The sequence below is a fragment of the Coregonus lavaretus genome (assembly GCF_964263955.1).
Source record: "Coregonus lavaretus genome assembly, chromosome: 8".
Taxonomy (NCBI): Eukaryota; Metazoa; Chordata; class Actinopteri; order Salmoniformes; family Salmonidae; genus Coregonus; species Coregonus lavaretus.
The window spans coordinates 27,511,946-27,526,476 of record NC_139995.1 but is presented as its reverse complement, the minus strand read 5'-3'; positions in this window follow the sequence as shown (position 1 = coordinate 27,526,476).

Sequence of the window (14,531 nt, the reverse complement as noted above, 5' to 3'; positions counted from 1 at the left end):
TAAATAGATAATACAGCTATCTAACATTTGCTGTTGTGGCTAGTATGTTGAATTACCCAAAAGAGATTGATTTCTGACAACAAAGTCACAACTGGTCGAGTTTGAGTCAAGTCCGAGTCCTAGAGTCGAGTACTACAACACAGGTGACAAATATCACACCCAGGTGCCCTGAACTGTGTCTGTATCCATGTCAACCAAAGCAATAATCTAATTGGCTATTCCTAGGCCTTGGTTGAATCGCAGTGGTAGTTGCTTGTTAAAAATGTAATGTAATACAATGGCAATTCGGGTTATAGGTTAAAATCCTACGCATGAATTGCCGACATTATTACACACATTAATTGATAATGATGGAAAATAAGATATGCAAGATATTTGAATAGATATTTTTTTAAATAGCTATATAAATATATTGAGGAGAGCATTGGAAATGCTTTTGGCGGTTGACCTGCTTCTGTTTTGTGGTTGGCAATATGTGATGTTTTCGATGGATGGGTCCTGGCCCCTCGGGGGCATAGGGATCCGGGGGGACCGGGGGGACATGCTGATCACTGGGATGATGGCCAAATTTGGGATGGGGAGGGGTTTTAGCGGGGGAATTAGTGGAGAACAATTGGAGGGTTATTTAGTAACATTGCAAATATCATGGTATAGCTACAGTGAGGGAAAAACGTTTTTTATCCCCTGCTGATTTTGTAAGTTTGCCCACTGACAAAGACATTATCTGTCTATCATTTTAATGGTAGGTTTATTTAAACAGTGAGAGACAGAATAACAACAAAAAAATCCAGAAAAACGCATGTCAAAAATGTTATAAATTGATTTGCATTTTAATCAGGGAAATAAGTATTTGACCCCTCTGCAAAACATGACTTAATACTTGGTGGCAAAACCCTTGTTGGCAATCACAGAGGTCAGACGTTTCTTGTAGTTGGCCACCAGGTTTGCACACATCTCAAGAGGGATTTTGTTCCACTCCTCTTTGCAGATCTTCTCCAAGTCATTAAGGTTTTGAGGCTGACGTTTGGCAACTCGAACCTTCAGCTCCCTCCACAGATTTTCTATGGGATTAAGGTCTGGAGACTGGCTAGGCCACTCCAGGACCTTAATGTGCTTCTTCTTGAGCCACTCCTTTGTTGCCTTGGCCGTGTGTTTTGGGTCATTGTCATGCTGGAATGCCCATCCACGACCCATTTTCAATGCCCTGGCTGAGGGAAGGAGGTTCTGACCCAAGATTTTACGGTACATGGCCCCGTCCATCGTCCCTTTGATGCGGTGAAGTTGTCCTGTCCCCTTAGCAGAAAAACACCCCCAAAGCATAATGTTTCCACCTCCATGTTTGAAGGTGGGGATGGTGTTCTTGGGGTCATAGGCAGCATTCCTCCTCCTCCAAACAGTTGATGCCAAAGAGCACGATTTTGGTCTCATCTGAATCATTCAGATGTTCATTGGCAAACTTCAGACAGCCCTGTATATGTGCTTTCTTGAGCAGGAGGACCTTGCGGGCGCTGCAGGATTTCAGTCCTTCACGTCGTACTGTGTTACCAATTGTTTTCTTGGTGACTATGGTCCCAGCTGCCTTGAGATCATTGACAAGATCCTCCCGTGTAGTTCTGGGCTGATTCCTCACCGTTCTCATGATCATTGCAACTCCACGAGGTGAGATCTTGCATGGAGCCCCAGGCCGAGGAAGATTGACATTTATTTTGTGTTTCTTCCATTTGCGAATAATCACACCAAATGTTGTCACCTTCTCACCAAGCTGCTTGGCGATGGTCTTGTAGCCCATTCCAGCCTTGTGTAGGTCTACAATCTTGTCCCTGACATCCTTGGAGAGCTCTTTGGTCTTGGCCATGGTGGAGAGTTTGGAATCTGATTGATTGATTGCTTCTGTGGACAGGTGTCTTTTATACAGGTAACAAACTGAGATTAGGAGCACTCCCTTTAAGAGTGTGCTCCTAATCTCAGCTCGTTACCTGTATAAAAGACACCTGGGAGCCAGAAATCTTTCTGATTGAGAGGGGGTCAAATACTTATTTCCCTCATTAAAATGCAAATCAATTTATAACATTTTTGACATGCGTTTTTCTGGATTTTTTTTGTTGTTATTCTGTCTCTCACTGTCCAAATAAACCTACCATTAAAATTATAGACTAATAATTTCTTTGTCAGTGGGCAAACGTACAAAATCAGCAGGGGATCAAATATATTTGAGTATTTGATTACTGCCAATTTTGCAGGTTTTCCTACTTACAAAGCATGTAGAGGTCTGTAATTTTTATCATAGGTACACTTCAACTGTGAGAGACGGAATCTAAAACAAAAATCCAGAAAATCACATTGTATGATTTTTAAGTAAATAATTTGCATTTTATTGCATGACATAAGTATTTGATCACCTACCAACCAGTAAGAATTCCGGCTCTCACAGACCTGTTAGTTTTTCTTTAAGAAGCCCTCCTGTTCTCCACTCATTACCTGTATTAACTGCACCTGTTTGAACTCGTTACCTGTATAAAAGACACCTGTCCACACACTCAATCAAACAGACTCCAACCTCTTCACAATGGCCAAGACCAGAGAGCTGTGTGAGGACATCAGGGATAAAATTGTAGACCTGCACAAGGCTGGGATGGGCTACAGGACAATAGGCAAGGAGCTTGGTGAGAAGGCAACAACTTTTGGCGCCATTATTAGAAAATGGAAGAAGTTCAAGATGACGGTCAATCATCCTCGGTCTGGGGCTCCATGCAAGATCTCACCTCGATGGGCATCTATGATCATGAGGAAGGTGAGGGATCAGCCCAGAACTACATGGCAGGACCTGGTCAATGACCTGAAGAGAGCTGGGACCACAGTCTCAAAGAAAACCATTAGTAACACACTACGGCGTCATGGATTAAAATCCTGCAGCGCAAGCAAGGTCCCCCTGCTCAAGCCAGCGCATGTCCAGGCCCGTCTGAAGTTTGCCAATGACCATCTGGATGATCCAGAGGAGGAATGGGAGAAGGTCATGTGGTCTGATGAGACAAAAATAAAGCTTTTTGGTCTAAACTCCACTCGCCGTGTTTGGAGGAAGAAGAAGGATGAGTACAACCCCAAGAACACCATCCAAATTGTGAAGCATGGAGGTGGAAACATCATTCTTTGGGGATGCTTTTCTGCAAAGGGGACAGGACGACTGCGCCGTATTGAGGGGAGAATGGATGGGGCCATGTATCGCGAGATCTTGGCCAACATCCTCCTTCCCTCAGTAAGAGCATTGAAGATGGGTCGTGGCTGGAAATTTAATCAAAGCCTATTGGATGATAACTTGTTTTTAACTAGGACAGAGGAATTTATAACTGATTTTTTCCGACATAACATAGCTACAGCAAATCCCCTTATTGTATGGGACACCTTTAAATGTGCCTTTAGAGGCCATGCAATTCAGTACTCATCTCGAAAAACAAAAGCAATTTAGGTCAAAAGAGTCCACACTAACAAAGGAAATAGAAGGTATATCAGAACAGATAGATAGCAATAAAAACTGTAACATAGAGGCTCAGAATAAATTAGAGGAAAAACTAAAAGAAATGGAGAAACATATTCAAGAAAGATCAAGTGTAATATATTATAAAAATAAAGCAAACTGGATGGAATATGGGGAAAAATGCACCAAATTCTTTTTTAATCTTCAACATAGGAACGCTACCAAAAATAATTTATTGAAACTGGTTACAAATGATGGAGTCACCCATGATTCACCAAATTATATTTTGAAGGTGGAAACAAAGTACTTTAAGCATATGTTTTCGTTTCAGTCGCCTCCATCTCCTCTAACTGAAGCTAATTGTAGAGATTTATTTTCTATTGATAATGTAAAATTAACAGCCATACAGAAAGACTCATGTGAAGGTGAAATTACAGAGGAGGAACTTCTGGATGCAATTAAAGACTTTAAGTCCGGGAAAACTCCAGGGTTGGATGGCATACCAGTCGAGGTATACCAAACCTTTTATGATATACTCAGAGGACCGTTATTAGCATGTTTTAATCACTCCTCTGTAAATGGTAGATTATCAGACACTCAAGAAGAAGGTCTGATTTCATTATTACTGAAACAGGATACAAGTGGAAAATATAAAGATCCAGTCCATTAAAAAAATTGGCGGCCCCTTATACTTCAGTGTTGTGATGCAAAAATTCTAGCAAAATGTATAGCGCATAGAATTAAAAAGGTATTGTCGGACATTATTAATTCTAATCAGACAGGTTTTTTACATGGGCGATACATTGGAGATAATATAAGGCAAGTACTGGAAACAATAGAACACTATGGAAAATCTGGGAAACCAGGCCTACTATTCATAGCAGACTTCGAAAAGGCATTTGATAAAATACGACTGGGGTTTATATATAAATGCCTGGAGCATTTCAATTTTGGTCAATCTCTTATAAATTAGGTTAAAATCATGTATAGTAACCCTAGGTGTAAAATAGTAAATAATGGCTATTTCTCAGAAAGTTTTAAACTGTCAAGAGGAGTGAAACAAGGTTGTCCACTATCGGCGTATCTATTTATTATTGCGATCGAGATATTAGCTATTCAAATCAGATCCAACAATAATATCAAGGGATTAGAAATCCAGGGCTGAAAAACAAAGGTGTCATTGTACACTGATGATTCATGCTTTCTTTTAAATCCACAACTTGAATCCCTCCACAGCCTCATAGAGGATCAAGATACATTTTCGAACCTCTCTGGATTACAACCAAATTATGATAAATGTACTATATTACGTATTGGATCACTAAAAAATAAAAAATTTACATTACCTTGTAGTTTACCAATAAAATGGTATGATGGTGATGTGGATATACTCAGAATACATATCCCAAATGAAATAAATAATCTCACTCCAATAAATGTTAATAAAAAGTCAGCAAAAAATAATTAAGATCTCGCTACCATGGAAAGGTAAATACCTGTTTAGTGTTATCCCAGTTTACCTATTTGCTTATGTGTCACGGTTTCGGCCGAGGCTGCCTCTCTTCCTTGCTCGGGCAGGCTTCGGCGTTCGTCGTCTCCGGAATACTAGCTGCCACCGTTGTATGTTTCATGTTCGTTTGGTCTGGTCTGGTTTTGTACACCTGTTATCGTTTAGTGTCATTAGTGTCCTATAAGTTCTCGTTGGGTTTGTCTAGTGTTGTGTGTGATTGTTTTCACTGTCGTGCGTTTTGCTAGTGTGTATACATTTTGCTCGGTTGAGCTGTTCTCCATTGTATTGGAGTATTTTGTCGCACATGTGTAGTGTGCCCGTTTTATTTTCGCCTGCGTGCGGAGTTCTCGCCTCAGGGCATTTATTTCGTGCTTGTGTTTGTGCAAACCACTAAAGTCTTTTGGACTTACTTTCTGCGTCCTGCGCCTGATTCCACCACCACACCCACCTACAGCAACACTGACATTATGGTCTTGCCTACGCCTAGCGAACAGTTTTTAAATTATATGAGAAATAAATATTCCATTTTATTTGGAACGGCAAGCCAGACAAAATTAAACGGGCCTATTTATATAATGAATATGAATTCGGAGGACAGAAATTATTAAATATTAAACCATTAGACCTATCACTAAAAGCTTCAGTCATACAAAAATTATACTTAAATCCGAACTGGTTCTCTAGCAAACTAGTAAGATTGTCTCACCCAATGTTCAAGAAGGGACTTTTTCCCTTTATTCAGATTACAACCCCTCACTTTCAGGTATTTGAAAAGGAAATCATCTCCCAAATATCACTATTTCTAAAACAAGCCATAGAAAGTTGGTTGCAATTTCAATTTAATCCTCCAGAAATGACAGAACAAATATTGCAACAAATATTGTGGTTACAGTTTTTTTGGATTGCTTACACACTAAAATTAAAAGTAGTACACTATTAGCAAAACCTTACACTCAAGAAGCAAAACATCAGCCCATATTTGCACAACTATAAGCACATTGTCAACGTTACACTTGTTGCAAAACTCTACACACAGTGATTTGCAAAACACTAAACACACTTAACATACATTACACACAAAAATCTATCATGAAGTCACGTCCTTGCAATACCAAAGCACTGAGAAGTCACGTCCTTGCAATACCAAAGCACTGACTGTCAAATTACCACACTGTCCAACCAATTGGTTCAACACAGTCATCAGGTGTGCAAACACTCGTTTGCTTAATTGTAGACACACCAATCAGGTGTATAAGCACTATTAAAAGCAGCAGGTGAGTTCATCGGTCTTCAAGCACAATGGAAAGAGTCAGAGAAAGAGTAAGACGAGGAGGAGGAGGAGGAGGAGGACGACGAGGAGGAGGACGAGGAGAACGAGGAGAACGAGGAGGACGAGGAGGACGAGGAGGACGAGGAGAACGAGGAGGAGGATGAGGAGAACGAGGAGAACGAGGAGGACGAGGAGGACGAGGAGAACGAGGAGGACGAGGAGGAGAACGAGGAGGAGGAGGGGGAGGAGGAGGACGAGGAGGAGGAGGAGGAGGAGGAAGGGGAGGAAGAGGAAGAGGAAGAGGAAGAGAAAGACAAGAAGGTGCTCAAAGAGGACCGAATCTGACAAATGAGATCCGCGCAACACTGGTTGACCACATTGTCAACCACGGCCTGACGCTGAGGGAGGCTGGACTGCGAGTACAGCCAAATCTAAGCCGATATACAGTGGCAAGTGTGATGAGAACATTTCGACTGGAAAATAGGTATTGTAAAAATATCATCATATCAAAAACATCTGCATGGTTTCAGTAACTGCTTACAGTACTATATTCTATGCATTATCAGCACTTCTGTTACCTTTTCCTGTGAAATTACTGTACTATTGTATACTGGTTTTTTTTCTACATAGGATTGAGGGTCAGGGACGACAAGGGGGAAGGCCTCCTATGTTCACAGAACAGCAAGAGAGGGAGATAGTAAACATGGTTTTGGCCAACAATGCTATAACACTCAAGCAGCTCCAAGCTAACATTGTCAATAACCACGCCATTTTCAACGATATCCATCAGGTCTCAACATCAACACTGGCACGCATCCTAAAAAAAAAACATATTCAAATGAAGCAAATTTATCGAGTGCCTTTCGAGCGCAATTCCGAAAGGGTGAAACGACTGCGGCATGATTATGCAGAGGTATGTATTCACTTTAGCAGTGTGATCTTGCATACTGTCTCATAATCTTTTACTGTACTGTAATATGTATACTAGATCTACACTGAACTACACAATTTTGCCTGACACTGTTTTTCAGAGAGTTTTACGAATGGATGGAGAGGAGATCCAGCATGAGTTCATTTACGTAGATGAGGCTGGGTTCAACCTGACGAGAACACGAAGGAGGGGAAGAAACATCATTGGCCACAGGGCTATAGTCAATGTCCCAGGGCAACGTGGGGGTAATATAACACTCTGTGCAGCCATTACACAGAATGGGGTCCTCCACCGCCATGCCCATATGGGCCCTTACAACACAGCACTCATACTTACATTCTTGGACCAATTGCACAACATAACAGCAGCAAATCAAATCGATCATATGCAATACATTGTTGTCTGGGACAATGTGTCTTTCCACCGCTCTGCTCTGGTTCAGAACTGGTTTCAGCAACATCCACATTTCACCGTCCTATATCTTCCACCATACTCTCCATTCCTCAACCCTATAGAAGAGTTTTTCTCGGCATGGCGGTGGAAGGTATATGATCTCCGTCTCCAGGCTGAGGTACCCCTCATCCAAGCCATGGAGGAGGCCTGTGACCAGATGGAGGTAGCAGCAATGCAAGGATGGATTCGTCATTCAAGACGTTTCTTTCCAAGGTGTCTTGCTAATGACAACATTGCCTGCGATGTTGATGAAATTCTCTGGCCAGATCCAGCTAGGCGAAGAGACAATGTCTAGTTATTTTTTTAATTTTTTTTTTTTACTTACAATACGCAAAGTGACGTTTGGTTACAGTATTATGAATCTCCATGTCAACATTTTGGGCGTGTTGAGAAATAAATGAGTTTCTTCAGTCTGCAACATTGGTCTTGTGTAGTGTTTGGTGAATTTACATTATATTTGTACTTTGTTGAGAGTAGCCTACTCTAATCATAGGGAAGTAGAAGTGCTAAAAGTGTTTTAGGTTTATCACAGCAGAGTGTAACTCGTGCAAACAGAGTATAGTAATGTGAAACGTGTGTGTTTCATATGGTAACAAAGTGTGGTTTTTAAAAAGAAGTGTATAGTTTTTACAAGAGTGTTTAATTTTGCAAAGGATCTGTAGTGTTTTGCTAATTGGGTGTGTGGTTGTGCTAATTGTGTGTAGTGTTTTGAAAACACGGGCCCTGTTTTGAAAATCGTGCTTAAGCAAAAAAAAAAACTGTAAACTCAAATATAAACGTTATTTTTTGAGAAAATATTTTCAAAAGGTATAATCTTCGTAAATGATATTATCGGTAGGAATGGTGGAGTTATGTCGCACATGTAGCTAACAAAAACATATGGAAATGTCTGCTCTACCCAAAATTACAACCAAATAATTGCAGCCTTAACGCAAAAATGGAAGAGGAAAGTGGAAGGAGGAAAAAGTAAGGAACTTGTCTGTCGGCCTTGCATTAAAGAACATAATTGGTTAAAGAAAATTGTGATAAATAAAAAAGTTTACCAGTTTCATTTAAGGACCAAAAGATTGACAGCCGTCCCATATAGATTGCAAAATAGTTGGGAAGAGATTTTTGACGTACCGATTCCATGTCATAGTGTTTATGAACTGATATGCAAAACGACGCCGGATTCAAAACTTCGAATTTTTCAATTTAAATTATTATATAAAATTATTGCTACCAATATAATGTTATTTGTATGGTTGATACAATCTTCCCAGCTCTGCAGATTTGGCTGTGAAGAGACAGAATCATTAGATCATTTGTTTTGGTACTGTCCATTTGTAGCTTGTTTCTGGACACAGTTCCAGGAATGGCTGAAGGATTGCAATATTTGCATGGAGCTGACCCTGCATATAGCACTACTGGGTGATCTGAAAAGTCATAGTCAATCGATCAGTAATATAATAATACTTTTAGCAAAAATGTTTATTTTCAATTCACAAACTGTAGGAACAATGAGAATAGAAAGGTTCAGAACTTTTGTAAAACATCACAGTACAGTTGAAAAATATATGGCAAATAGAAATCCAATATGGATGGTGTTAAGAGATAGATGGGAGGTGTTGAATGGAGCTGAAGGATGGGACTAATAACAACAACTAATAACAACAAGATAACTAGTGTAAGACATGCTGTGTCCATAATAAGTATATAGGTTATATATTGTGAGCTTTTGTGAAAGAGCACAGTTAGAAAGATTTGGCATATAGAAGCATACCAGATGGACATCATGAACATGATCGGAGGAAGTTCAGGAGTAAAAACAAACAAAATATAATTATTGACTGTGTCCATAAAATGTATATAGTATGTATGAGCATGAAGTAGAGGCCTAAGCGTTGTTGTTCGCTAGTTTACTCCAATTGGGGAAGGGATGGTGGGGTTGGAAGGTAATAAAGGGAAATATTTTTTTTATATATATATATATGTATGTATATGCGTATATGTATGTATGTGTATGTATGTGTATATATATATATATGCGAGAAGAAAAAAAAACATATGGGGGATTGGAAGTGATGCAGACAATTACATATGGAAGTTACAATCTATCTGCAATATTAAAGCTGATCTACCCCTTAAAAAATTAAAAAATTAAAAAATAAAGAGAGAGAGAGAGAGAGAGAGAGAGGGGAGAGAGAGAGAGAGAGAGAGAGAGAGAGAGAGAGAGAGAGAGAGAGAGAGAGAGAGAGAGATCAACCTAAACTCACAACATGAGGACAAGAGAGGTGGGGTGTATATTTATGTATACAGCAGTGTTACACAGATAGGATGTACCATGTGTAGTTACATTATCAACTAGTAGTAGCATAGTAGTAGTAGCATAGCTTGAACTAAGACCCCTTCAGTCACCAGGTACACACACTACCTCCTGTGCCATTAAGAGGCTGTATTATTCTACAGCCACTACTGCACCGGCTGTATGGATGCTAAAAATGTTGAGAGCTGTGTGTAAGCAGTCGGAGAGTGATCAATTTCTGGCACTGAGCATTGTGATTTATAACATTCCTAATGAGTCTCTCTCCCTCTGTGTGTGTGTGTGTGTGTGTGTGTGTGTGTGTGTTGGAGTTGAAAAAGGCTCCTTGAGTTTCACTTCTCTCTCTCTGTCTTGGACCAGGCCTGCAATAACACTCTGAGAGTGGTGTATATAAATACACACCCTGGGTACCACACTGCGTAAATGCTAGGTGGCACTTTTAAGACAAACAGAAAAGGAGAAAGAGAGAGAGAGAGAGAGAGAGAGAGAGAGAGCGTGAGAGAGAGAGAGAGAGAGAGAGAGAGAGAGAGAGAGAGAGAGAGAGAGAGAGAGAGAGAGAGAGAGAGAGAGAGAGAGAGAGAGAGAGAGAGAGAGAGAGAGAGAGAGAGAGAGAGAGAGAGAGAGAGAGAGAGAGAGAGAGAGAGAGAGAGAGAGAGAGAGAGAGAGGGGAACAAGAAAACAGCTGTGCTGAGCAGGACTGCTTTCGTGGGCAGTAGCAGCATCAGATGGAGAGGAAATCAAAATGAGGTCTAAAATCAGACTGAGGAGTGTGTGTGTGTGCTGTTTCAGAGTGGGGGTGTTTGGGTTGGCATACGGCAGACTACAGCATGGCAATAGAGAGAGCCAAGCTAACCTCAGAACCACACTGCATCGCTCTGCACTTTCTATCTGCCCTACAATGCTATACAGAGTGGTCCTCACTTTCAACCTACCCTACAGAGATATTTGCACTTCCTCTTTTCTGGTGTCTTTTGAGAGGCATTTGTATGGTGCTTACGTCCACCGTCTTGTAGCCACTGTAGTGCCCTCTAGCTCTCTCTCAGTGGAACTGCCAAACATAGAGTGTGTACCTGTGAGAGAAGGGTTTCCACGGTTACAGCAAGTCGTGATTTAGTATTTATGAAACTGACAGGAAGACCTACACAGCAAACTGAACAACAATCTCACATAGACCTCCCCTCTGCACTCTTTCTCTTTCCTTTTATTATTTCATCCCTCTTGGTGATTTATAGTGTGGTCGTGCTCACATTGATGGATGTGTTTCAAGAGAAATCTAAGGTATGCAGCTCAAGTCCTCCATCATAAATCCACCATGAGTGAGTTTCTGGGTTGGAGGACCTCACACTAAGAGAGAGTCCTAAGACTTCTCACAACTGATACCATTTAGTGAGTCAGATTCAGTTTTTAAAAAAACGTATTCAACCAATGGAAGTTTTGATGACAAAGTAGAGTTTTCACATCTGTAGTTCCATTGTAGAGGGATGTGCTGAGGGAGAGGGACTAGGAGAGGGAAAGAGGGACCCTATGTGGCTCTGGTCAAAGGTAGTGCTGTAAGGAGAATGTGGTGACACAGAGCTTGTTTCCAGTTCAACCTCATAGTGGTTTAGATGTATAGCAGCAGAGAGTGTGACAGTGAGAGATGAGAGGTCCTCTGCATTAGTGGTGACCCTGACCCCATAGTGTCTGTGATGACCTAAACAAACTTTTATTACCCACTCAGACTCTCTCTCCCAACCTCCTGCTATCTATATCCCCCTTTCTCTCCATCTCTCTCATTCTCTCCTCCTCTACCTTTCCCCCTCTCTCCCTCTCTTTCTTTAGATAAATCAAATAACCCCTGTCATGAAACTCAAGCCTTTCCTCTCCACCACAGAGCACCCAGAGCTGTATACAGGTCATAAAAACAATGTAGGTTTGATGTAGTTCAAAAACACAGGACAGATAAAAGGAACAGTGTGTTTACCCTAACCCTTCTCTGTTGCACTATAACATGCACACAATTTCCTAATTCAATTACAACTTGAAAGCTGCAAAGTGGGCAACATCAAGGACATTGACAAACACTCAAAGGGGATTAGCCGTTGCCAAACTCAGGCTGGTGCAGCAGAGGTGGTTTACATGATGAATGACCTTGCCTGGGACCTGAAAACCCTGCTCTCAGGGTTAATCTCTAGGCTGTAGCTCATTGGGCTAAAACGGTCTTGAGTTATTCAGGCAGCCTGGGTTTGATACCCAATGGATAAGGCTGCATTCAAAAGTAATGTTAAGAGATAACAGGGTGACATTCAGAGACAATGGAATTACAATGTGTCAAATTGGAACTGTATTCAGGATTACAGCATAAGGTAGCAGTGGGCTGCATTCAGTAACAACATATTGAGCAATGTTCAGAGACGGCAACGTTGAAAATGTAGTTCAAGGGTGAACAGTTCCACTGTTTAAGGGCCACAGTTGTACTCACTTTGATCTTTGCCTTTTAACTAGGGACTGAATTGTAGCTGGGAAACTACTGCTCTCTCCAGGCTATAAGTGCCTGGGAGGAAGGTTTAGATGCTCTTCTCAGTGACACCATAGAAGGCTGGCTTCAGTAGCAGTGGAGCTGCGTTCAAGGGTTTGTGTTTAGTGGCAGTTTAGTGGGCTTTGTTCAGAGCCACCGTACTGTAGCCCAGTGCAGCTTAGTAAACAGGGTTCCTACGTATGTAGCTCGGCAGTACACTTGTATGGAGCTATTAGCTGCTGCTGCGTACCCTGTGTTACAGTATCAGAGCCAAACCCCAGAAAGTGGGCCCTGCATGCTACTGAAACCACACCCTGTTAACCTCTGGTCCAGACACACACACACAAACACACACACACCTCCGCATACACACACACGCACATGCACATGCACGCACACACACACACAGCACTATCAACCCCACAGATCTAGTCCTAATGGGGAACACATGCACCCCTGGAACGTTAATGTAATGTAGAGTTCAGTAATACCTCTGATTACTGGGTAAACTGATACAGTGTAATACATATCAGTTATCACATAAATCTTGATTGTGGTTTGTTAACACAGATGGTATAGTGTGCAGATTATCACAGTGGTAATCTGAAAACCCTGATTGCTTGCTGTGCTGCTGCTCTCAATGTGTCCTTTACAGTTTCTCTGTTGGTTCTCTGTTGCTCTCTTGTCTCTCTTGGGCTGATTATGTACTCTGGTCTCTGTTGTTCCATATAACACATTCATGGATGGGAGAGTTGAGTTCAGGCTTTCTGATACGCGTACTGAATCCCAAATGAACCCCTAGTACCAGGGTTGCCTAATGCCTACCACTGAGCACTCTCCCATCTCATTAGGAATTTGGAGGAGAGAGAGGGAAATGTGTGTCAGGCTTTCAGGTGCAAACCATACTGTTACCAGCCTGTATAATGTATGAGTAGTGGGTATGTGTTAGACTTGCAGTGTGTGTGTGTGTGTGTGTGTGTGTGTGTGTGTGTGTGTGTGTGTGTGTGTGTGTGTGTGTGTTATTATAGGATCACTAGCAGACCAAAATAATGATTTAAATACGCTCGCCTTTCCATCTGTGGTTTCTCCATTTCAAATTAACAACGCTTCTCCCCCTCACACACTTACACAGACACACTCCTCCCTCACAGACAAACTCCCCCCTCACAGACAAACTCCCCCCTCACAGACACACTCCCCCCTCACAGACACACTTCCCCCTCACAGACAAACTCCCCCCTCACAGACACACTCCCCTCTCACAGACACACTCCTCCCTCACAGACACACTCCCCCCTCACAGACACACTCCCCCCTCACAGACAAACTCCTCCCTCACAGACAAACTCCCCCCTCACAGACAAACTCCCCCCTCACAGACAAACTCCCCCCTCACAGACACACTCCCCCCTCACAGACAAACTCCTCCCTCACAGACAAACTCCCCCCTCACAGACACACTCCCCCCTCACAGACAAACTCCCCCCTCACAGGCACACTCCTCCCTCACAGACAAACTCCCCCCTCACAGACAAACTCCCCCCTCACAGACAAACTCCCCCCTCACAGACACACTCCCCCCTCACAGACAAACTCCTCCCTCACAGACAAACTCCCCCCTCACAGACAAACTCCCCCCTCACAGACACACTCCCCCCTCACAGACAAACTCCCCCCTCACAGACACACTCCCCCCTCACAGACAAACTCCTCCCTCACAGACAAACTCCCCCCTCACAGACACACTCCCCCCTCACAGACAAACTCCCCCCTCACAGACAAACTCCCCCCTCACAGACAAACTCCCCCCTCACAGACAAACTCCCCCCTCACAGACAAACTCCTCCCTCACAGACAAACTCCCCCCTCACAGACAAACTCCCCCCTCACAAGACCACTGTTACCAGACAGGGTCGCAAGAGCATAAGTCAAATTAACGCTGATCAGCTGTAAACCTATCTCTGTTTTTACATATAGGCAAGTGTACGCAAACACACATGTGTATGAGCGTGCACACACGCACGCACGTACACACACACACAAACACACACACTCACAGGGCTGAGCTGTCCCTCTCCATACCACCTCATTACTGG